Below are 26,592 nucleotides of genomic sequence, written 5' to 3' on the forward strand. Positions count from 1 at the left end.
CACTGCACCATGCTGCCATTGGAAGGGAATGCTCTGTGGAAGGAAGAGAGGAAGAAAGGACTCAGCCTTGTGTTTGAAATGGAAGGGGAGACATCATTTCCAGCCAGGACTAATCATGACAGAGGTGGTGTTTATTCTGGATCATGAAGGAAAGCTAGGATTTCAATAGGCAAAGAGGACATTTGGGAAAAGACTGACATGAGCCCTAGCTTCCTAGAGGACAGAGAGTAGGCGTATTTTCTAGAAATGCCAGGGCTACCAGTCTAATGAGAGCATCTGTGGGCTGCTGAAGAGTGAAATTTACCGCTACTTCCAAGTCTATTCTCAGAGCTGGATTGTTGCAAGAGGCCCTCATCAACCATGATCCCTTTTCCATCCTCCCCTCTTCAATCCATTTTATGTTCTATTGCTGGATCCTCTTTCTTAGTCCATTTCACCATCTCTGTTCCCTGCTCTTACCCACCCACCACCACCATCACCCCAGAAAAACATCAAAATTTGTTTTAAAGCAATTTTAGTGAGACCGTTGTTCTAAAAAATGAAAAAGCAAGGCCTGGGGGTGTAGCTTACCTCTTACACGTGAGGCACTGGGTTCCATCCTCAGCACCACATACAAATAAATGAATAAAATAAAGGTACTGTGTCCAACTATTTCTTTTAAAAAATGTTAAAAAAAAAAAAAACAGCAAAAAGGGCTGGGGATGTAGCTCGGTGGTAAAGTGCCCGTGGGTTCAAGCCCCAGTAACAAAACAAACAAAACAAAAGGCAAATGGTTTTATGGTTTTAATAAGGAATCTGTTAGGTAAAGAAGGGTGTCCACGCACAATGGAATACTATGAGGCTGGCTTTTCACAAATGAGGTAGATATGGTGACATGAAAATTTTCTCAATATATTATAAAGGAAAAAATTTGTTAGACATGAAGTCCTTCCTTCTGGTACAATTACAACTAGTAGGTGCCGGTGGAAAATTCCATTAAAATGCAGAATCATATAGAATTATTCAATATGCAGTTTTGTTTATCTAAAGAAAAGTAAATTAATTATATATTGTAAGTATTTTCTTTTAAATTTAAGGCCTATAAATGTAAAGTCTTTCACCAATCTTTGTAGGTTGAGTTAGGTCCTTTCTATGATTATGGTACCTCTGAAGCATTTCTTGAAATGATTTTGTTTCTTACCTTTAATGAATCATCTGTGGTTTCTTTAAAGGTTTTATTAAACTGATGCGAAATTTGAAAGACACTTGTAAAACAATTCAAATGCAAAATTATTCTGGATGATCAATCCTAGTATTTCCACTTACAGATTTCTCATCCAGACCTAATTTAACAATTTTTTAGCAATTTGCCTTTAACAAGCCTTTCCGAAGCATCCAATTTAGTGTTTTTGTTTTGTTTTGTTGGGTTTTATTTTTTCTTTTTTCTTTTGGTACTAGAGACTTAAAACAGCAGCACTTAATCACTGAGTCACTAAAAAACTAAACTGAGTCACATCCTCAGCCCTTTTGTATTTTTATTTAGAGACAGGGTTTCACTGAGTTGCTTAGGGCCTTTCTAAGTTGCTGAGGCTGTCTTTGAACTCAAGATCCTCCTGCCTCAGCCTCCAAAGCCACTGGGATGACAGGCATGCACCATTGCACCTGGCTCCAATTTAGTTTTTGCAGAGAAATCTCTTTATATTCATATTTCAAGTGTTTCCACAAATCTAAATTACAGTAGAAAATATCACTGATATATAAGTGGAATATCAATTGGTATTTGGTAGGCACTCAGGCAACAGGAATAGAACTATCAGAAGTTGCCAAAAGAAGTTTTGTAGTCATGTTTATCATCCTGTAGGCATCAATAAGAAATTTTGGAATTGGCAGTAGGTTAAATAGGGATTAAGAAAGTAACTATGTATCTATGTACCTATATACAGAGATGGTTGCACAATCATTGGAGTATACAGCTAAAATAAGTGTATTTACGACTTGTAAAACATGCCTCAACAAAACTATTCTTTAAAAAAAAAAAGACATCTAGGGCTAGGGTTGTGGCTCAGTGGTTGAGTGCTTGCCTTGCATGTGTGAGGTATTTGGTTCGATCCTCAGCACCATATAAAAATAAATAAAATGAAGATATTGTGTCCATCTACAACTAAAATAAAATATTAAAAAAGACATCTATATATTCATATATTTCTAGTGGGCATTGACAAGAAAAATGAAAATAGATGTATAAAGTAGTTGTATATCTGGAGACTTTAAAGTTATTCTTTTTTTTTTTTTTTATTTTTCAGTTTTCGGTGGACACAACATCTTTATTTTATTTTTATGTGGTGCTGAGGATCGAACCTAGCGCCCCGCGAATGCCAGACGAGCACGTTACCGCTTTAGCCACATCCCCAGCCCCTATTCTTTTTTTTTAATATTTATTTTTTAGTTTTAGGTGGACACAGTATCTTTATTTTGTTTTTATGTGGTGCTGAGAATTGAACCCATTCCCTCACACATGCTAGGCGAACCCGCTACCACTTGAGCCACATCCCCAGCCCAAAAGTTATTCTTTTTTAATATTTTTTTAGGGGCTGGGGATGTGGCTCAAGCGGTAGCGCGCCCGCCTGGCAAGCGTGTGGCCTGGGTTTGATCCTCAGCACCACATACCAACAAAGATGTTGTGTCCGCTGAAAACTAAACAATAAATTTTAAAAAATATGTTTTTTTAATTGTAGATGGACATAATACCTTTATTTTATTTATTTATTTTTATGTGGTGCTGAGGATCAAACCCAGTGCCTCACAAGTGCTTGGCTAGTTACAAAGGATATGTAACTTTTATAATCACAAAAAATAAAGATATATGCATATTAAAAAGTAGTGCGTGTAAACATGCTGCACCTGTGTGAGGGTGGAGCCTGATCTTGTTTGGGCACCTGGGAGAAGCTTGCACTCTCCTCCCTGGTGCTGGCAACACCCACATCCCCCCAAAGACAGAAGCCAAGGCAGCTGAATGGGGAAAACCTACTTCTAGGTTAAGAAATGGAGTAAATTGAGACTCATTTTGTAGCTGAGTATTTGGTCAGTTTTCATACATGTTCCATGTGTTTTTGAAAAGTCTGTGTATGTGAGAGGTTCAGGTTTTCATGCATGTCCCTTAGATCAGCTATTTGTGCTTATCATCTCTTCTACATAGTTATTTGTCCATTTCATTTTTGAGTTTCAGGTAGTGATGTTAATATTTATTATAATAATGGATTTTTCTTGTACTTGTATCAGATTGTTTTCCCCCCATAAGTTTGGGGACTTATTTTTAAGGTGCTTGTGCATTATGAAGCCTTACATCTTACTAAGGAGTTATTTGGTTGTCATTTTCCCTAAACTTATTACTTAATATACTTTGGGGTATTTATTTGACATTATTATTTTTTAATTGTTGAACACTTTTGTGTTTTTTCCACAATACCTTTATTTTATTTATTTATTTGTATGCGGTGCTGAGGATTGAACCCAGTGCCTCACACATGCTAGGCAAGAGCTCTACCCCTGAGCCACAATCCAACCCCAATATTAATTTTTAATACTAACTTTTGATTCATATTTGTCTAAGGGTACTTTTTGTCTTTTTTTTCCCTTTTTTCCTTCTTTTTCAAATTACTTTTTGTAAACAACAACAAAAAAATAAATTTGTTTTTCTTAGGAAATTATCATTTCGGATACAGATGCAGCCCGTTGTATACCTTCGCCTCCCTACTTCCCCACAGTTATCTCCTAAATTTAGTGTTTATTATTCTGATAAAAGTTTCCATACAATCACTACAAATGCATGCATGTATGTGTCTGTAAAAACGTGTGGTATTTTATGTATTTTTTCAATCTCATATTAATGGGATATTACTATAATTGCTCTGAAATGTTTTTGTTCAACATTATTTTGAGAGATTTATCTGTATTAATACATTATGCTCTATTTCACTGAGAGTAAAAAAAGAAAATGGAATAAAGCTGTCTTACAGACTCTCTCCACCAATATCTAAGAAAGTTAAAAAAGTTCAACTTTTATTCACAAAAAACAAAAGGTAACAGCTCCATATCTTAAATGTCAACAAGTAGCAGTCAAGGAAGGGAATAGAAGATTCTGGACTGGTGCATATCAAGGCTTCCAGTCCTTCTCCCATTCCATCAAATCTGGAGCAGTTGGGTTCACTATATCCTGAAAATTAGCATACACATTTGCACTATATTACAACAAAGAAGAAAACTAAGCAGTTTTCTTATTTTCATCTCTTTGGAGAAGTAAAAATGTCTACTGGGGAGAAAAAAGTGAGTGGACACCCTGACATAGATTAACTCTTGAAGGTGGCACTGAAGGCACCAGGAAATCATACTGAATTGGAGGAGGTTCAAGAATTGGAGCTGTTCTCCCCACAGGAATGGGATACACCAACCACCGGTAGAATGAATTCTGGAGCAGACACAGCAAAACCTCAGAAGTACTTGCAGAACTTCAGAATTCTTTAAAAAAACTATCCACTATCTCTCTTGAGCTCTGACCCCTCTCGTCCTTTGGCCAAGCTTATAAATCATAGAAAAACTATGATAGCATAAAATAACAACCTCCAACTACAGTTCAATAGGAAGGATACGCCAGTTTCAGATAAAGTTGAGAGCAATTCAAAAGGCAGGTACATAGAAAAAAAAATCACTTCAAGTGCTTTAAGTTCTAGAACAACCTAATAAGACAACGAGCACAACAGAATCAGAACTCAAAAAATAAATAATAGGATTAGAGACATGGCTCATTAGTAGCATGCTTGCCTAGCATGTGCAAGACCCATAAAAAGAGAGAAATAATAAATCAACTGAAGTAAATGGGTAGGGAATGTATATATCTGAGAAAGCAAACATCTCCTTCATTGAATATTCTAATAAAGACACTAAACCCAACAAGAAACAGAGTAGACATGACTGGTAATGTAATTACTGATGGTGGGGAAAGGCTTGAAATAATCTCAATATAAAAGCAGATAGTAAAACACAAAAAATATTAAAAACAATTGAAGAGAAACTAATAGATATGGAAGACATGCTATTGGTATCCCAGTTCAATGGAACAGAAGAAGTGATCCAAAATGTAAAAACAGAAGTTTTCTCTAACATGAAGAATTACTCTGTAACTTTAAAGGTCAAAACAGAAGACATTTTGATACAGAATATTCAACCCTGAAACACATTTTTATAATTTATTGAATTACAGGCATCCAAAGTGGAGGTGGGGGGACAGAATGCACTGTTTTCAAACTTCTCAGTAGCAGTTTCCAGAGACAGAAGACAATGAAGTGTGGGCCACAGGATTCTGAAAGAACAAAAGTGTGCTCTGAGTATGTTAAAATTGTGAAATTGGGCACAATGGTGCACATCTGTAATCCCTGTGGCTTGGGAGGTATAGGCAGAGAGACCACAAGTTCAAAGCCAGGCTCAGCAACTTAGCAAGACCCTGTCTTAAAATAAAAAATAAAAGGGGGGTGGGGACTGGGGTTGTGGCTCAGTGGTAGAGTGCTCTCCACTCATGTGTAAGACCTGGGTTCAATCCCTAGCACCACATAAAAATAAATAGACAAATAAAGATATTGTGTCCATGTATAACTAAAAAAAAAAAAAAAAGGACTGGGAACATGACTCAGTGGTTTAGTACCTTTGGGTTCAATCCCCAGTACCAAAAAACAAACAAACAAACAAACAAACAAAAAAGTCAAGATGTCATTTGTCAATAAGGATGCTAGGCAGAATTCCACAAATATAAAAGAGCCCCTAGAAAAAGCACTCTTCTTGAAAAAAATACTTCAAAGTTAAATTCAGCCAATTAATAGGACAAGCCAGCTACATGGCACACGCCTATAATTACATTGATTTGGGAAGCTGAGGTAGGAGGATGGCAAGTTTAAGGCCAATTTCAGCAACTTAATGAGGCCCTAAGCAATTTTATGAGACTCTCTCTCAAAAAAAATTTTTAAAAGGGGGTGGGGGCTGGGGTTGGGATGTGGCTCAGTGATTCCCAGTACAAAAAGAAAAATAAATAAATAAACAAACTGTCTCCCACTTCTACCTCCCTTCACTCCCACATTTGACAGAGCTAATCTATAAGGGTATTCCTGGAAATCCCTGCTTCTGCTTCTTTGCCCAAATCATTTCTACCATCTGGAACAGGCTGGACATCTTTATTCTGCTTAAACAAATGCAGCATATTACACATAGCTCAACCTGTAGTCCATCTCTTGCAGTGACTTCCCCAGAGCCTCCCGACATTTTTTTTAATCAGGGAGTTAAAGTATGCAATAGAGAAGTAGAGAATTCTTACTTCCTCTGGATTTAGTTTCAGGAGGAACTATTTTATGGGAGACAAACAAAGTTCTCTGAATTTGAGTCAATTCCTGATTTTTTTTTTAATAAGCAGCCTCTGAAGCTTACTAAAATAGTATGGGAAGTAAGAACTTGCAAAGCCTGAATTTCAACATAACTTCAAAGAGTACTGAAAGTTAATAAGGTACATATCAGATATTCCTTGAATAGACTCTACACTGCAGGGAACAATGGGAACATAAAGAAGTATATGAGTGCTCAGAAGTTTTAGATTTCTTTTTTTTTTTCAGATTTCTATTTTTGCATGCAAGAAATGAAAACACTGTATAGATTAGAAAATTTTAATAAAGTTGCTTGCTATTAAAAACATACTTATTGTAGGCCTTTCAATAAAATGAGATGAAATTTCAGGAACTGACTTAATACAATAAATACTCTTGGATTGAGAAACAATCTATTTAATCATTTGAGTCGTGAAAAAAATGCTGTGATACCATTACCTGTGGCAGCAATGGATAAAAGCAATACCAAGTTTTTTTCATTTTTACTATTGAGGGATGAAAAAGTGACATTAAAAGCTGGCTGGGGGTGTAGCTCAATAGTAGAACACATGCTTAGCATATGTGAGGTCCTGTGTTCAATCTCCAGCACCAAAAAATTTCAAAAGTTATATTAGACATACCTCAATACTAAAGACTTTCAAGAAAATGCTTTTATCTATTTTCTTGCCAAATGGAAAATAAACATTTTTCTGTTCCATTAAGACAACTTCTAAAGCTTCTGAAAAATGTTATATTGTGTGGGCTTGGGATGTGGCTCAAGTGGTAGCATGCTTGCCTGGCATGTGTGAGGCACTGGGTTTGATCCTTGGTGCCACATAAAAATAAAATAAAGATATGGTGTCCACCTAAAAAACTAAAAAATAAAAAAAAAACTTTAAAAAAGTGTTACAAAGTGCATACACACACACACACACTGCTTAGAATTTAAGATCATGAAAGAGAAGATAAGGCCTCTTTTTTCTCCATTATTTCTGATTAAGTCTAACAAGTCCTGCTATTTAGTTCTCTGTATTTCTTCAATCAGTATAGTTATTTATTGATTTACCAACTTTGTTTCTCCTCACAGTGAAAGATAAAAAAATTAAAAATTTTTCCTTCATTGTACCTTTCCTTTTCATTTTAATCATTGTAAAAATTTGTAACATTTATATTTCTGTGACTTGCATATAGATTAAAATTAAAAACTCAAAACCAATATTTGCCATATTATAATTATATATATATATATATGATATAATAAACAGTATGATTAGACTCTTAGTCATGGAAGTATATTCCTATGTCATTAAAACTTTGAAACTCAAAAAGGAGTGTTCTGTGCATCAAGATCTTAAGATCTTGCTTTTTTCCCTTTGCTTATATATCTCAATTATTTTATATCCCCTAGGCTCCTCTTAGATTCCTCCTCTTCCCACCCCCATCCCTCCTCCTTCTCTCTATGCTGAGGATCTAAAGGAGAACATCATGCATGCTAGGCAAGTGCTCTGCCTTTAACCTACATCCCTAGCCCTAGATTCCATTTTCAATTTGCTGAAGTCTGTCTTTGAGAGATTTTCACATGAAGCATGTGAGAGACTAACAAATTCTGACAAACTCTCTCTTTTTTTTTTTTAATATTTATTTTTTAGTTTTTGGCGGACACAACATCTTTGTTGGTATGTGGTGCTGAGGATCGAACCCGGGCCACACGCATGCCAGGCGAGCGCGCTGCAGCTTGAGCCACCTCCCCAGCCCTAAACTCTCTCTTTGATCAAACTTTTGACAGGCTTCTCTGGGTTCTCTTTTCAATTGGGCCTCATCCTTAGGCTCCGTCCTTAGCCTGCCTTGCCTAGTTTTAGAGTAAGAATCTTACAAAGTCAGTTTAATGAGCACCCCTCCATCCTTGATATCTGATCGCCTTTAATATCTGATTCTCCACCCTCAATGTCTTAAATCCTTGGCCTACCTTTGTCAAGAGTCCTGTTAGGCCAATTTGCCAAGAGTACCCTCACCCTTGAGGTCTCCCTTGTAATTCTCTACCCACTGACCTATCACTTTGTTGGTTGGCTATAGATCTCAAGCCATTTTATTTTATTTTTTATTTTTATTTTTTAAATAAATGCCTTTTATTTTTATTTATTTTTTTTAGAAAGAGAGAGAGAGAGAGAGAGAGAGAGAGAGAGAGAGAGAGAATTATTTATTTATTTTAGTTTTCAGTGGACACAACATCTTTGTTTATATGTGGTGCTGAGGATCGAACTCTGGGCCTCAGGAATGCCAGGCAAGCACACTACCACTTGAGCCACATCCCCAGCCCCTCTCCAGCCATTTTAGCTGTTTTTACTATATTCAAAGTCCAGCTCAGTTTTACTGAATTTCACTCCTTTATTGAATAGTACTGAAAGAAATCTGTCTTTATTACCTTTAACTTAGGGTCTGGCTCTAAATCTCTTGAACAATTCTAGGGTCAAATACTTCTTATTTTACAACTTTGAAGACATTCATTGTTAAAGATGACTTCTCATTCCTTTAAGGAAACCTGGGAGAGCTTTATTTCTTGTTTTGTTTTTTTTTTTCTTTCTCTCTTTGGATTCCTGGTTGCCCACTCACATTGCTATAGAGCAAGCGATCATGAGTTTCCTCTGCATGGGTATTTTCCCCTTAGGCCTATCCCAACCAGGGGCTCTATAAGAGCAGGAAGAGCATATCATCAGATAGCATACTCATAGGGTGCATGGGTAGGGAGTGGCAGGCAGTGTGGTACCTTCATAAGGGACTCCATCATGAGGGTGGTGGAACCCTTGCATAAAACTTTCCTGAGTAAAAGCTGCTTCTCCTTTTTATCCCCCTCATCCTTTTATGCAAGACTGATATGCTTTCTGTCAGGTAAAATATTCTCTCTAGGTGCCTTCCTCAGGCAAATCCCTTCTGTCTTTAGAGGGCCATTCTTATACAGTGGCCTTAAGGCCAAGAGTACAGTTCCAGATACCCTTACTAGGGAAAGGAATAAAGACCCAACTGTCCCAATTGTTTTCTTTTTTTCATTTAAAAAATATGTAATACTTTAGTAAATTACCTGATATTTAGCTTAAATCTCATTTTTTGAGAGAGAGAGAGAGAGAGAATTTTAATATTTTATTTTTTAGTTTTCGGCGGACACAGCATCTTTGTTTGTATGTGGTGCTGAGGATTGAACCTGGGCCGCACGCATGCCAGGCGAGCACGCTACCCCTTAAGCCACATCCTCAGCCCCTAAATCTCACTTTTGATCTTTTCAAAATTTATTGACACTGAGAACTACCCAAATCTTCTAATGTTCATTTCAAGCATTTTTTTTCTTTCCTAGACACTCCTGTGTTCTCCTGTAGCCCTCTTGTGCTCAGCTTGTTTTAGAGTATCTGCACCCATCTATTTACCCCAGTCTCTCCATTAGACTGCTAAATTCTCAAGAGTAGACATTAGATCTTATTCTCTTTGTATTCAGATGATCTGGCATAAGATTGATGCTCCACAGGTTCTTATTTAATAATTGATGAGTATTGAAGGCAAACATTGCAAATATGAAAATTCTTCAAAGGACAGCAGTCCAGATTCTAGTCTAAGGAAAGCATGAAAGGGAGACCTGGGGAGCCTGCAGTCTACTCATCTGTAGCTGCTACAGGAGAAGCCCAGGCCCCTTCTCTGTGGCCTCTAGCACAGGAAGGAAATGGATCATAGGCTCTAGGCAGCTGCAATTTTTTAAAAAACTCAATTCAAATCACATCATTCCTATATCTAAACTCTTCAATTATATCCAATTTATTTAAGTAAGAGGAGGTGCTTGGTGTACTGTGGTCTACTAGACCCTATTATGTAGGCCCCAGATATCTCACCAGGCCAGAATGGCAGTCTCTCCATCCTTCTCGCCCTGACCTCACTGGACTTCTGTCTGTTCCTCAGATGAGTTGTGAATTAGTCATCTTCATGTTACTATAATTAAATCTCTGACATAGTTAACTTATAAAAAGAAAAGTTTATGCAGAGTGCAGTGGCACACACCTGTAACCCAGAGCCTTGGGAGGCTGAGGGAGTTCAAGGGTGGCATCAGCAACTTAGCAAGACTCTCAGCAACTTGGCAAGACCCTATCTCAAAATAAATAAAAAATGGGCTAGGGATGTAGTTCCATAGCAAAGCACTTCTGGGTTTAATCCCAAGTGAAAAAGGAAGGAAGGAAGGAAGGAAGGAAGGAAGGAGGATTGATTTTGGCTAACAGTTCTGGAACTTTCAGTACAAGATCAGGTGGCCCATTGCTTTGGGTCTCTGGTAAAAGTAGAACATCATGATGGGTGAATGGAGCAAACCACGTATATCATGAGTCTCTTTACTGAGAGAAAGAGCAGACTGGGGCTGTAGCTTAGTGGTAGAGCACTTGCCTAGCATGTATGAGGCACTGGGTTCAATCCTTAGCACTATACAAAAAGTAAATAAATAAAATAATTATGTCTAACTACAACTAAAAATGTTTTTCTTTTTAAAAGAAGTATGACTGAAAATGAAAGGAGTCTAGAGCTATGGTTTGGATCTTAAGCATCTCCCAAAGACTCCTATATTAAAAAGTTTGATTCCCAGCTAATGTGCTGTTGGGATCTGAGGTAACCTGTAAGAGGTAGGCTCTAGTTGAAGGAAGCAGGGCTGTTGGGCGTATGCCTCTGATAGGATGTTTTCATTTTCATTTGACTCCAAGCACATTGAGACCTAAGCCCCTTCCTCTCTTCTGCTTCCTGGCTGCCATGAGGTAAGCAGCTTTGCTCCCTGCCATGATATTCTGCCTTGCCACAGGCCCAAAACAAGGGGTCCAAGCAATGATGAAATGAAAGCCCTGAAAGCAAAAGCCAATGAGCCAGAAGAACTCTTTCCTCTTTATAAGTTGATTAGCTCAAGTAGTTTGTCACAATAACAAAAAACCGACAAATCCACTAAGCAAGGGTATGATATCAGGCAAAGCCTCACAGATAATCAGTTTGGCTCAAGCCCACAGGAGACTCCTATAGACTTTTAGGGTCTTGTCCCAACTGGGACAAGGGAGCTGAAGGATTTAAATATCCCTGCTCATCAGCCATTGGTAAGGGCTGCTACCAGGAGTTACTACATTTTTAGGCACATCTGGCTCTTCCTCCATATGTGCAAGGAGGGCCCTGCAGCCTATGAAGCCCTCCAACATGTACAGCACCACTGGGCCAGGCTCTGGGGGATGGATTTTTGGCAAGATCTAAGGTTTTTGTTGGATGTGCCCAGCACTATTGGATGTGCCCAGCACTGTTGGATGTGCCCAGCACTATGTCATCCATTGGTTTGGCTTCTGTTCTAGTAATATCAAGATAAAGGTCAAGGCAACTGGGCTGGGGTTGTGGCTCAAGCGGAAGCGCGCTCACCTGGCATGCATGCGGCCCGGGTTGGATCCTCAGCACCACATACAAATGAAGATGTTGTGTCCACCGAAAACTAAAAGAATAAATATTTTTAAAATTCTCTCTCTCTCTCTTTTTTTAAGAGAGAGAGAGAGAGAGAGAGAGAGAGAGAGAGAGAGAGAGAGGAGAAAGAATTTTAATATTTATTTTTTTTAGTTTTCGGCAGACACAACATCTTTGTTTGTATGTGGTGCTGAGGATGGAACCCGGGCCGCACGCATGCTAGGCGAGCGCGCTACCGCTTGAGCCACATCCCCAGCCCCCTCTCTCTGTCTTTAAAAAACATAAAAATAAAAAAATAAAGGTCAAGGCAACTGCTTTTCTTTAAAATGTTGCTGCAACGTTGCTGTAATAACATTGTAGAACATTTCTTAATTAAGTAAACTTCTATAATTTTCCAGCAAACTTTGCAACTATTTTAATTATTTGTACACTGCCTTCCAGATTTTGTCCGCATGCAGATAGAACTCTTTCCCTATTTTGCATACACAGAGGACACCTTCAAAACTTTTTCCTTACAGGTGGTCTACTCCTATAATCCCAGCTACTCAAGAGGTTGAGGCAGGAAGATTCCAAGTTCAGCTTGGGCAATGTAGCAAAACCCTGTCTCAAAATAAAATTAGGGAGTAGCTCAGTGGTGGAGTACTTGCCTTGCGTGTGTGAGGCACTGAATTCAATCTCCAGTGCCACAGGGCTGGGTACGGTGGCACACACCTGTAATTCCAGCAGCTCAGGAGGCTGAGGCAGGAGGATCAAGAGTTCAAAGCCACTTTGTTTGACCCTAAACAATTTAGTGAGACCCTGTCTCTAAATAAAACACTAAAATGTACTGGGGATGCAGCTCACTGGTTATATGCCCCTGGTTAAACTCCCTGCCAAATCTTCAGTCCCCCACATCCCCCTCCCCACCCAAAGCAGAATGGTCTTCAAGGCTATGGAACTAAGATAACACACCAGGAGCCTGGAAGCTGGGAAACCAGCCCAGCCTTCTGAGACTATGTGATCAGAAATACCAAGAAGCTGGAGCCGGATAAGACAAGATCACTAAAACCAAACCCACTGACATAGAACAATAGTCTGTCCTGTTCTAAAAATAATATTAGGAACTCTCCCAGATTATAAGGGACAGATTTCAGGTGGTGAAGGGCAAACATATGCATAAAATAGTCTAAATATACCATGTTACTGTTATTTTATTAGCAGAGTACAAACCCACCCTGAGAGAGAGAGATCTAAAGTGATAATTAGACATGCATTGCATAAAGAAGCATATAGCACAGAAGCAACTGAAACCAACCTCTACATGTGATGACATCAAGAGATCAGGTCCCTTTCTGCCTTGTAGAGTGACATAAAAACTGTACACCTTTGACCTTGTTTGAGTCATCCAAGGATTTCTGTTCCCCACATGCTGCCTCCCTTATGCTTGCCAAAAGAATAAAGTCTCAATTGTGCTTTTATCCAATTCTTCTGATAATACAAGAATCCATGGAGGGGCTTCAGTGGTGGCTCAGTGGTAGAGTGCTTGCCTAGCGCATGTGAGGCACTGGGTTCAATTCTCAGCACCACATAAAAATAATGAATAAAATAAAGTATGGTGTCCATCTACAACATATATATATATATATATATATATATATATATATACACACATTTATTTTTAATCCATAGAGTTGGTAACAAGGAGATTTCACCATCCACAGGCATTTTTAAAGAGTACTGGGTAAGGAGATAAATGGCTCAGCCTTGGGAGTACAGTGATTGATGATCACCGGAGAGGCCAGATGTTACAGAAAGCAGGGACTCTGCTGGTTTATTCATTCATCCAACAACAATTATAGTCTACTATAGAATCTCATCAATATTTTCGTTGTTTCTACAGGCTCTGCTTTTTTTTCTCTCTTTAGGGCTGGCTAATAGCTTACTATAACTTATTAAACCTATTCTGTATTGGATTTTTGAACATGTAAGTCAGACCCATTATTGAATCTTATAGAATTCTTCAATTAACTCTTCCTGAATGGAACTTTTTACTTTCATTGTATTACTTCCATATAGTATAGAATAGTGATTATGAGTGTAGGTTCTGGAAAAAGAATGTCAGGGTAATTCTATGACTTCTTATCTGTGGTAGTTCAGGCAAATTACCTAACTTATGTGTTTCTCAGTATTTCATTTGTAAAATAGAATCATTAATATCACCTTCCTTATGGGACTGTTGTGAGAATAAATAACATGTTAAATGTTTGAACCTGAGCTAGCATTCAATAAGGAATAACTATTATTATTGTTAATTATTGAGCCAAGAGTAATTTCAAGAATATAATATCTTCAAGACTATTTCTAGATTGTGGAAATGGATGTGTAACTGTAAAATATACTAAAAGTCATTGAACTGTACATTATGTAAAAGCTGTCATTAGTTATGGCTATTTTGTTTTCCCAAATGGTATTCCTATTTTAATTTCTATTCTCATCTCAGCTTTGTCACTGACTCATCAGAAATGGGGAGTCTTTGTTTCAAGGATAGTTTGCTTTAGTGGAGAAAAGCCAAATGGAATGTTAAATGTACTTTCTTTTTTTTTTTCTTTTTATAAAAAAATGTTTGATATCCAAAGCAATCAGGGAAGTGCAAATCAAAACTACACTGAGGTTCCATCTCACTCTTGTTAGAATAACAATAAAAAATACAAATAATAATAAATTGTGACAGGATGTGGGAGAAAAGCCATATTCATACATTGCTAGTACTTCTGCAAATTAATACAACCATTTTAGAAAGTAATATGGAGATTCCTCAAAAGACTAGGAATGGAACCATCATATTATCTCTAAATATGCTTTCTTTTGCATTTTTCTTCATTTTAAGCAAAAAAAAAAAATATTGGTACATGTATCGTTTACTATTTACTTCCTCATTGTTTTTTTCCCCAGAGGCACAGACAGATTCCCTTAGGAAAGTGGACACACAGGAGAGAATGTAGGCTATATCAAAGGTAAGACATTTTGGGGGACAAAGTAGGAAATACCCATTTAAGGGAGAATGCTGACCAATTTGAAAATGAGAAGTTTTGAGGGGTAAAGCAAGAACTATACATTTAAGGGAGAAGGAAAGTCATCTCCAGAGAAAAAGACAGCCTCATTTCCTCTTTTCAAATTCTTTGTCCATTTAACTACTGTGGTTGATACCCTTCTTGAGCAAACTCTTCCTTAATATGTCTAATTGAGTCATCGTGGTGAGTTGGTCTCTAATAAAGAGAGATTCAGAGGCCAGTTGTTTGCTCCACAAAGGGCTCCTGATTGCTCTACTAGAGCCGGTTCCTCATTAGCCCAGGGTCTTTCCAGTAATCACTTCTTCTGCCAGCATTGTCTTTCCATCCTAACGCACCTGTGGCATTTTGCCTACGGCCTGAACTCTAAAGGCAGGCTAAGGAAAAGCCTTTAACCCGTGCTCATATCCCTTCCTTCTTGCTCTTATATCTGGTGATTGCTGTATGTTGCTCTGTCTGTTCTCTGATCTTCAAGGAAGTGCAAGGCTCCTTATCCATATTAGAAGAACCTGCTCCAGATGTTAAGTCCACAGCATGCTCACAGGAAAACCTTGGATCCAGAAGAGATCATAAAGCTCCAGATGAAAATAAACCATCACTACCTGTAAAGGTAAAATTTCTAAGCTGATTCTAAGCTGCAAAGCCTGAGTTAAAGTGTAAAAGACTGGGCATTGTAAAGTTTCTAAACTGCAAGGCATGGGTTAAAAAGTAAAAGACTAGGTATTGTTAAAATTCCTCTGCTACCCCCAAAACCTGTAATCCCTGTAGCTGTTAGGACAATACTGGAACTGCCCAGTAAATATTTCCACTGTTTCCACTGGTTGTCTAATAACCTGGGATTCTGTATATTATGTCACGTAGGCCCTAAAACCAATCAGTTTGAATGTGTACCCCACTTAGAAGTGACCAATCACCCCTGCCCAGACTGTTCCCGCCAATGAATGTACTAATCATGTCTCAGAGTTGTTATTCAATTTTTCCGTGCCTCATGATGATTTGTTCTGATGTATGCAAAGCCCCCCCCCCCCCCGCCCTCCCCAAAAAGTGTACTTAGTCCTCTGCTCTGGGCTCTGGGCTGCTCTCCCTTCCTGAGTGAGCCTTGAGCCCCAGCATGCTGGTTCAATAAACTCCCTCCTGCCAATTGCATGAAGCCAGTCTCCTGTGTGGTCTCTTTCTCCGACGCTTCGCCGGACCCTTACACTACCTTTTCCTAGTAGGGCAGTGTTTATTAAAATATACAGAATACTATAACTCAAAGTTCCATCTAGATAAGCTGGAGATGAGATGACATGCAAGCTACCCAAATAAAGACCTCCTAGTCCAGGGTCTGAGCTCTGTCAGTGTGCAGAAAGAGAATCAGGCTCAGAGAGTGTACTCATGATAACCAAATTTGTAGGAGCCTAAACCTTCATAAAGGATTTCTGAAAGTTCTGTTTCTAATGGTCATGCTCTGAGAGATGAGGAAAGGAGACCAGATGTTAATCTGCTTACATGGAAAAGGATTGAAAACCTTCTAAGAGGACTCCTGAAGCTACAGGTGACCCCTTGGCATTTCCTTCCCAATACAACTGAAGATGTTGGTGCAGGAACAGTTGGTTCAGGAGGGGCCCCCAGCAGCACTTCCAGGAAGCTTCATTCTGAGGGGAAAAAATGGGCAATTAGGAATAATGAGACTGTTGGTGCCATGTTTACTCTTTTGTCTACTAGTGCCCAATAAATAAGCACACTTCTCCCTCCTATTAATGGCCCCTTATTTGGAGGGCTCTGTTTAATTGTCTCTGGTGGGTAGATTTAGAAGAATTGGAATTTCTTCTATCTTTAATTCTTTTGTCTCATTTGAGAGCCATTCAGAGCAAAACATGCCAGTTTATTAGTAAATATTCTCTTTGATGAGAATGTTCCTATCTGCTGAGTATATAAAATAAAATAAAAATGCTATCAGTCTAGCCCTGAAAAACACCAGGAAGCTTGAGGCTCAGCTTTATTGGATGTTAGCCAGAAACACTAAGCCATCAGAGTAAAGAAAATCTACTCAAGTAGACATGGTCAGTTATTTACTTAGAACAAATAAAACTCTTATTTCTAAGTAAAATAGAAAATGCACATGAGATTATTTCCCTGTAAGACCAGTTATCAAAATTGCAAACTTTACAAGATAGTTAAGTTATATGGAGCTCAGCAATTTCTGCTTGCTTGCTGGTTACCCCCAGAGCTGTATTTATGCTAACTACATTTCATAATTTCATAATTTCATAACTAAACTGTTTGTAATAGTTGAATGGTATTTCATGATACAGTGGATGGCAGCCCTTAATAAAATAGTAAATATAATCATTGGGAAGATGTATCTTTACATAAGAAGGAATTGGATGAATGCACTAAAATTTTAATCAGATTATGCAAGAATACCATAATAGGAAAAAAACTTTTGCAGAATATAGCTTGACTCAAATATGCCTTCAATCCAGAAGTTGTTAGTTTTATGGTCACTTCTGCCAGAAAATGTCAGTTTATAGGACTTCATCAGAGAACACAAGCTTCAACTCTCTGCTGCCAGTACCCATTAATAGCGTTTTCTAGCTGGGCACAGTGATGCATCCCCATAAACCCAGAAGCTTGAGAGGCTAAGGCAGGAGGATTACCGAATTCAAAACCAGCCTCAGCAATTTAGCCAGCCCCTAAGGAACTCAGGGAGACCCTGTCTCTGAATAAAATATAAAAAGGGGTGGGAATATGACTCAGTGGTCTAGCATCCTGGGTTCAATCCCTAGTATCCCCCAAAAAAAGTCTATTACAGGGCAGTTGGAGTTCTAGCTCATGGTAGAGTGCTTGCCTAGCACGTGTGAGGCACTGGGTTCCATCCTTAGCACCACATAAAAATAAATAAAGTTATTGTGTCCCTCTACAACTTAAAAAATATAGTTTAAAGTCTATTGCAGGGCTGGGGATACAGCTCAATAGCATGTCTAGGGCCCTGGTTTCAATCCCAGCATCACAAAAACAAAGGAAAAAGGTCTATTGTAGCCAGGCACAGTGGTACATGCCTGTAATCCCAGTGACTCAGGAGCCTGAGGCAGGAGAATAGAAAATTCAAGGACTGCCTGGGCAAATTAATGACACTCTGTCTTGAAATAAAAAGTTCTTGGATCTATCTCAGTGGTACAGCACTTGGGTTTAATCCCCAGTGTAAAAAAAAATCTATTACTCTACTGAGGTATATACCTCAGTGGTAGAGAACTTTCCTAGCATACCTGAGATCTGGGTTCAATCTCTACTTGCAAAAAAAAAAAAAAATATATATATATATATATATATATACATACACACACACACACACATATGTATATATGTGTATTGTGTACATAATTAACTTTCTGATCAATTCTATACAAAAAAGGTATAGATGGTGTCAGATTTAGCAGTAGAACATAATTTAACAGTTTCCTACTTTAAAAAAGGAACACCACCAAAGAGAAAAGCAAAGAAAACCGTACCATACCTGAAAATTTAAATTAAAAATTGTAGGCAACAGCTCCACATTTAAATATTGAAAATAAAAATCTACTTTCCTGACTAATTTTGATGTTATTTTGGTTTAAGTATCAAGAATTATTTGATCCCATGTGGTGAGGTTGTTCATTGCTATGTATGATCTGCTATAACTCATCCTTACAATTTGGAGTTTTCCAAATTTTTATGAGCAAAATTAAATGCTTACTTTTCTGTAATTTGTGCATGCATGTGTATATGTTTAAGTATGTAATGGGGTATGTTGTCTATATCTGCAATTATTTGGAAACTTTAGGGGCAAACCCAAAATAAGTAGAGATCAATTTATTAATTTTGTTAATATAAACAAATGTGTATCTCAAAATGCAATGGAGAGAAGCTGGAGTAAACAGGCTGGCTTATTGTCAACAAGAAACGCAGTTTTACTTTTGAATCTTTACTATGTAAGCAATGAGATCCTTAGAACTCAGTTTAAATGACTTTGCAGCATCTTGGTGACTAGATCCAGTGTCCTGGAGACCAGCACAGTAGTGTAAAACAATACTATGGATTTTCAAAAAGTTTTATAAGGGTATGAGATTGTACTGTTGGGTATAATTTATTATATGTAATTTGGATTTTTTTTTAATTTTTAGATGTAGATGGACACAATACCTTTATTTTATTCATTTATTTTTTTTCAGATTAGCTTTGTTTTTTTTTTAATTTTTATTGTTGGTTGTTCAAAACAACCAACAATAAAAATTTAATATATCATATTTCACACTTTGATTCAAGTGGGTTATGAACTCCCATTTTTACCCCATATACAGATTGCAGAATCACATCGGTTACACATCCACTAATTTACATATTGCCATACTAGTGTCTGTTGTATTCTGCTGCCTTTCCTATCCTCTGCTATCCCCACTCCCCTCCCCTCCCCTCCCCTCTTCTCTCTCTACCCCATCTACTGTAGTTCATTTCTCCCCCTTGTTTTTTTTCCCTTTCCCCTCACTTCCTCTTGTATGTAATTTTGTATAACCCTGAGGGTCTCCTTCCATTTCCATGCAATTTCCCATCTCTCTACCTTTTCCTTCCACCTCTCATCCCTGTTTAATGTTAATCTTCTTCTCATGCTCTTCCTTCCTACTCTGTTCTTAGTTACTCTCCTTATATCAAAGAAGACATTTGGCATTTGTTTTTTAGGGATTGGCTAGCTTCACTTAGCATAATCTGCTCTAATGCCATCCATTTCCCTGCAAATTCTATGATTTTGTCATTTTTTAATGCAGAGTAATACTCCATTGTGTATAAATGCCACATTTTTTTTTATCCATTTGTCTATTGAAGGGCATCTAGGTTGCTTCCACAGTCTTGCTATTGTGAATTGTGCTGCTATGAACATCGATGTAGCAGTGTCCCTGTAGTATGCTCTTTTTAGGTCTTTAGGGAATAGACCAAGAAGGGGAATAGCTGGGTCAAATGGTGGTTCCATTCCCAGCTTTCCAAGAAATCTCCATACTGCTTTCCAGATTGGCTGCTTATTCATTTATTTTTATGTGGTGCTGGGCATCAAACCCAGTGCCTCACACATGTGAGGCAAGTGCTCTACCACTGAGCCAAAACCCCAACTTTAAAAATTTGGATTTTTAAAGTTCTGAATTTTAGAAAATCATTTGGAAATTTGATGTTGGCATTGGATGGTAAATATCCATATATATGTATTTTTTTATAGTTGAGATGAGACCTCACTGAATTACCCAGGTTGCTTTCCATCTCCTGGGCTCAAGTGATCTTTTCACCTCAGCTTCTCAAGTGCCACAGTCTGGCTGGGCACAAATAACCAAGCCGCCACAAAGCCTTGAAGGTTCAAACAGCAACTCTTTATTCCCAAACTCTCTCCAGCACTCTACACACACTTCCCGGAAACACACTTCCTCCACCGGGCTCAGCAAGCCAATTCTCCCCGAACCCCGCGAGAACTGCCAGAGAACTCCAAAGTACTGGGCTCCCAAGGCAGAATCCCGGAGCCACCCTATTCCTGGAGCAGGATCCATAAACAACTCAATCAATCCGCATCACAGCAATTATATACAGCTTAACTCAAATCATCATCTCAATGTTTCCGCTGGTGTCATCTTTCAACCATTCCCTCTGGCAATATGCCAGGCATCATTCTGACTCTGTGGCTCTCAACACTCAAGTGACTGAGACTATAGGCATGTGACACCGGAGCTGGCTAACATATGTGTTTTTAAAGGCTTTGGAGATTTTCAAGGTCATTCAGTCAATTAATTCAACTAATATTTACTGATGTTACTCACTGGGTACCCTTTCAGGCACATAATCAGGTCAGTCAACAAAATGGACAAAAATTTTTTACAGCACTCAGGGAATATAGATGACAGCAATAAGCATATTAAATACACAAAGTAAATAATAGATCAGAAGGTAATAAGTGAAATAGAATTAAAAAATAGAACAGAGCAAGAAGGATTGAAGAGAAGTTGTAAATTTAAATAAGAAGAACAAGGTAGGTCTCACTAAGAAGGAAAATTTATTTAAAGACTTGAAAAAGGAGAAGTGATCCAGTCACATATTATTAGGGGAAGAGGCTCTTAAGCAAAGAGAATAACATGTGCAAAGATTCCAAGGTAGAAGTGGGTTTGGTGTGTTTGAGAAGGCAAATGGGCCAGTGCCTTTGAAGGAGAGTGAGTTGAAAGGAGAATGAAGGGAGATGACAGTGTTATGCTCGAATTCGGGACCCCCACAGACCACCAGAGACCCAAGATCAATGTAAGCAGCAAAGAGGTGTTTATTGCAAGCTAGCTCAGTCCTCCGCGTGCACACACAGCAACTGGTGACGCTGACAGGGCCCGAGCCCAGGGTTTGCAGCAGTTTTATACATTCTTTGGAGAAGGCAGGGACCCCCACATACATCATAGCATCTCCTAGCAAATCATCACACACCGCGAGAAAATCAAATAACAACTCTAAAACATGATTAGCACATTCACTGGCGGGAACAAGTTGGGTAGGGGTGATTGGTCAGTACAAAAGGGGTATTCATTTGAACTGATTGGTTTAAGCCAAGAGGGGTGTACGTGCTGAACTACATGGTTTCTCAACACCATAAACTACTGGGAGGGTCATCTGGCATCCCAGGTATTTCCCTGTCTCATGCTGATTGGTGGCTGCTAGGGGGTTACTTTGGATCCCCACCTAGCCTGACTGAGTCAGGGACACCTGGCTCAGCAGATCTCTCCTGTTATTTGTAGATAAACAACTTAGCAGGGTGGGAATGTGCCTAGGAGTGCTCTGTGGGTTTTTCCAAGGACAAAGGCCATGTCCCTTCCTTGGACAGGCTTTGCTCTGAGATAGAGGCTGGTTTTTCAACAGTAGAGTCCCCAATTGCCAGATCAGTAGAGACTTACAAGCCATTGTAAGCATCTTTCTTTTTACTCTAAATCAAACTGTCTACACTTGGGTACTATTGATATTTTGGGCTGGATAATTCTTTTTTGTGAGGAACTGTGCTATGCACTGCAAGCTGTTGAGTACCAACATCCTTGACTTCTTCCCATTTGATGCCAGTAGCATCCTGCCAGTGGGACATCCAAAAATGCCTCCAGACTTTTTTTAAAAAAAATTTTTAAATAGTTGTAGATGGACAGCATGTCTTTATTTTATTTATTTATTTTTTATGTGGTGTGATCAAACCCAGTGCCTCAAACATGCTAGGCAAGCGCTCTGCCACTGAGCTATAGCCCCAGACTGCCTGAAGACATTTTGAATGTTTACTGGAGTAAAATCCTTCTTTCCTCCCACCCTGGTCAAGAACCACTGGCAGCCAAGGCACTGTAAGGGTAGAAGTGGAGCAGTGATACCTGGCATATTTTTAAACTACTTTATTGACATGTAATATCAATAATTACTATACAATACACCACCTGCAGTGTAAAAAAAGTCAGTTGCTTTTAATGCATCTTGTTATGCAAATATCACCAGAATCTAAGTTTAAACACTTTCATCACCCTTCACCCCCACCCCTGTTAGTAGTGATTTCCCAACTCCATTCTTTTGTATGTGGATGTCCAGTTGTCCCAGAACTTTTTATTTATTTTGCTTGAATTGTTTTCGACAACCTTGTCAAAAATCAACTGACCCATAATAAGAGGGTCTGCTTTTGAGCTCAATTCTACTCTATTGGTCTATATGTTTATTTTCATGCCATTAGCGCACGGTTTTGGTTATTGTAGCTCTATGGTGTGTTTTGAAACCAAGGAGTATGAATCCTTCAACTTTGTTCTTCTTTTTAAAAGACTTTCTTGACTTTTCTAGTTCCTTTGCATTTCCATGTGAATATTGGAATCAGCTCATCAATTTCTGCAAAAGAAATCCAGCTGGAATTTTGATAGGGATCGAATTGAATCTGTATATTTATTAATTTGGGGGATATGCCCAACTTCTTAACAATAGTAAGTCTTCTGATCCAGAATTAGATGCGCTTCCCCACATATTTGGATCTTCTTTGAATTTGTGGGAGTGGGGGAAGTACTGGGAATTGAACTTAGCGCCTCACACATGCTATGCAAGTACTCTTCTGCTGCACTACATCCCCAGTCTCACTTAAAATACACACACACACACACACACACACACACACACACACACACACGAGCTGGGGATGTGGCTCAAGCAATATCGTGCCCTTCTGGCATGTTTGCGGCCTGGGTTCGATCCTCAGCACCACAAAGATGTTGTGTCTGCAAAAAACTAAGAAATAAAATATTAAAATTCTCTCTCTCTCCTCACTCTCTCTTTAAAACACACACACACATACACACGATTTATTTTGAGACAGAATCTTGCTAAATTGCACAATCTGGCTTCCAACTTGTGATCCTCTTGTCGCAGCCTGCAAAGTTTCTGGAATAATAGGCTTGTGCCACTGTGTCTAGCTTCTTTAACATCTTTCAACAATGTTTTGTAGTTTTTTCATTAGAAAAGTCTTAAGCTTTTTTCTTAAATTTATTCCTAGTGCCTTACTCTTTCTGATGTTATTTCTTGTGGGTTTTTTTTTAATGTTTTATTTTTAATGTTTTATTTTGTTTGTATGTGGTGCTGAGGATCGAACCTGGGCTGCTCGCATGCCAGGCGAGCGCGTTACCGCTTGAGCCACATCCCCAGCCTTGTTTTAAAAACATTTCTTGTTTTAAAAATATTTTACTTTTTAGTTGTAGTTGGACACAATACCTTTATCTTATTTATTTTTATGTGGTGCAGAGGATCGAACCCAGGGTCTCACACATGCAAGGAGAGCGCTCTACCGCTGAGCTACAACCCCAGCCCCTTTTGATGTTATTTCATATGGTATTACTTTTTTTGTCATTCAACTTTGGATTTTTCCATTGTAAAGAAACACGTTCAGTTTTTGTGTGTTAATCTTATATATTGAAATCATAATGAACTGGTCTATTGGTTCTAATAATGTTGTGTTTTTTCCTTTTCCTTAATACAGTTCTGTTTTTCAATACTTTCACTATATCATAAGCAGTATAAAATAACTTATGCTGAAGGACAACTTTTCTGTTCTACCCCTCCTCACCATCTGCCCCTTTCTATTCCCCAGTAGAAAGTGTTTTTTCGTTGTTGTTTTGTTTTGTTTCTATTAAGAGTTTTTCCACTTGGTGCTTACCTTCATATTTCTAAATAATATGCTGAGCCATTATTTATTATTTTGTCTATTTTTGTCTTCCTGCTATGATAGATCACAATTTATTTAAACACAACCCTTTCCCTTTGTCAACATAGTTATGGCATTATTTTAGATCCTCTCTCTTCTTTTCCCTCCTCTTCCTGCTCTCCTCTTTCTCTTTATTCACTCTCACATGCTCTCTCTCTCTGTTCCCCCAGCACTGCAGATTGTACCAAGTGCCTCACGCACAGTGGTAAGCACTTTACCACTGAGCTACACCCCCAACCCCTGGATCCTCTCTTCTTAGTTTAGTAATTCTAACTAATGTTATTACACATTCGTTTTATATCTGTTCAACAATTAAAAAAAAAAACAACTCTAGATTCTCCATTTTATAAAATGCTCCTATCAGTGACTTTTTTCCATTGTGGTGCTAGAAATTGAACTCAGAGCCCCGCACGTGCTGAGCACACACTGGACCACTGAGATACACCCCCATCCTGTATCAGTGACTTTCCGTTTCTCCTTCAGCATTTTTACCTACATTCATCCCCAACTTTTGTCATCCCTGCCGCTATTTTCACATCATCAACAAGGGAAGCATTTACATTCAGACTTCTGGGCTTTGTAAGTTGATTCCAAAAGTTGAAATTTTATAGTCTATTAAATTTTATAGTCTATCAATTCAGAGCAAAGCCAAATCATAAATTATAATTTATATAAATAAATTATATTGGGCTGGGGATGTGGCTCAAGCGGTAGTGCGCTAGCCTGGCATGCATGCGGCCCGGGTTCGATCCTCAGCACCATATACAAAGATGTTGTGTCTGCCAATAACTAAAAAATAAATATTAAAAAAATTCTGTCTCTCTCTCTCTCTAAAAAAAATAAATTATATTTCCTCGTGTGTGTGTGTGTGTGTGTGTGTGTGTGTGTGTGTGTGTGTGGTGCTGAGGACCAAACCTACAACCTCACGCATGCTAGACAACTGCTCTGTCCCTGACTATGTCCCAGCCCTACATTTCCTTTCTTAAGTTTTTTTTTTTTCTTTTTCTTTCTTGCAATGCTAGGCATCTACCACTGACTGAGTCACATGCTCACCCAGGTATTTTTCTAATTGTATTTTTAAATTTAATTATTGGCAAAACTGTTTATGGTAAATATGAACAAAGGAACTCATTTCCAGGAAATAGTCAAAAAATATTTTTAAAGGAGGATTGCAGCAAAAAATGAGGGTCAGGACACCAAGATCTGGAAGCAACACTCTATTAGTGGTACCATGGCCCAGAGGGATAACTCCCAAAGTCTGAACCCCAAGCTCAGAAGGGCTTTTACTTTTATACATCAGCAAGTTTGGGGTACATCAAGGCAAGGGAATTGGTGCAATTCTACTGGAGAGTTCATTCTACATTCCTTACAGGGGTGCAAGTTTGTCAACAACTTAGGGACTTTTAGCTCATACAGCTTAGGGACTTGCACTAAGTCTCAAGGGAGATTGTTCTGTCCCCATTGCTTTGTTTCCTACTTCTGCTAATGTGGTTGGTATAGATACCTGTGTATCAGCGTGCAAAACCACAGCCTGTCAGCTAAAGTTCCCATTTTGCTCTACCATAGGATCACTTAGTCAGTGACCATGTATAGAACAATTCAAAAGGGGAGATGAAAATAAATGAAAAATCTGATTCACATAATAAAAATAACACAAATTTAAGATATCTGATAAATTATGGGAGACTTTAATTTGTTGTTTAAGGGCTGGGGATAGTTAGTGATAGAGAGCTTGCCTAGTATATGCAAGGTTCTGGATTAAATCCCAAGTATGCCCCCAAACACACACACAATTTGTGCTTTTATTTTTATGATTTTAATTGGTACATTGTAGTTCTAGGTAATGGTGAAAACAAATTGTGGTTTAACACCATTAGTGGAATTGCTGGGTCCAGTGGTACACATCTATAATCCTAACTTCTTGGATGCTGAGGCAGGAGGATTGAAAGTTCAAGGCCAGCCTTGGAAACTTAGTGAGATCCTGTCTCAATGTTTAAAAAAGCCAACAATTAGTAAGTTAGTCTAGTCTGCAGGCATCCATTTGAGGTGGCACAGGTTTTATGAAATGTTTCAATGTTCCTTATTCCACATAATCCTGTTTTTGAATTGGATAAATATTGTTAGTGAAATGATACCATATGTTAGTTCAAATGTCTAAAAGTTTATCCTATTGAGTCCTTAAGTACCTTCTTTTTTTTTTTCTTAAGTACCTTCTCTGGATATAGTCATGAGCCACAAAACTCTGGTGTGTGTGTGTGTGTGTGTGTGTGTGTGTGTGTAGTGTTAGGGAGTGAATACAGCGTTTCAGGCACTGAATGCTAAATACATCTGACACTGAGTTACACCCTCAGCTCCACAATACATGATTTTTTTCCCAGTCTGATCATTTAAATGTATGATTTAGTATGGCCATTTGGCATATGTCCATATTTGCCAAGACCTCCAGGAACATACCTATAGTCAAAGTTGTGTGGGG

At 38.4% G+C, this 26,592-nt stretch overlaps 1 long non-coding RNA gene across 1 annotated transcript in view; it reads right to left on the minus strand.

Moving 5' to 3' along the window:
• Positions 1–5,209: 5,209 nt before the first annotated feature.
• The window catches only part of LOC144368008 (uncharacterized), a 30,972-nt gene continuing 9,589 nt past the window's right edge, over positions 5,210–26,592 (minus strand). The window contains exons 2-3 of the long non-coding RNA XR_013427729.1: positions 16,370–16,515; positions 5,210–5,335 (exon numbers count right to left, since the gene is read on the minus strand). This is a non-coding gene — a long non-coding RNA (uncharacterized LOC144368008). The remainder of the gene's footprint in view (positions 5,336–16,369; positions 16,516–26,592) is intronic.

This window comes from Ictidomys tridecemlineatus, chromosome 11 (assembly GCF_052094955.1).
Source record: "Ictidomys tridecemlineatus isolate mIctTri1 chromosome 11, mIctTri1.hap1, whole genome shotgun sequence".
In the NCBI taxonomy this organism is placed as follows: Eukaryota; Metazoa; Chordata; class Mammalia; order Rodentia; family Sciuridae; genus Ictidomys; species Ictidomys tridecemlineatus.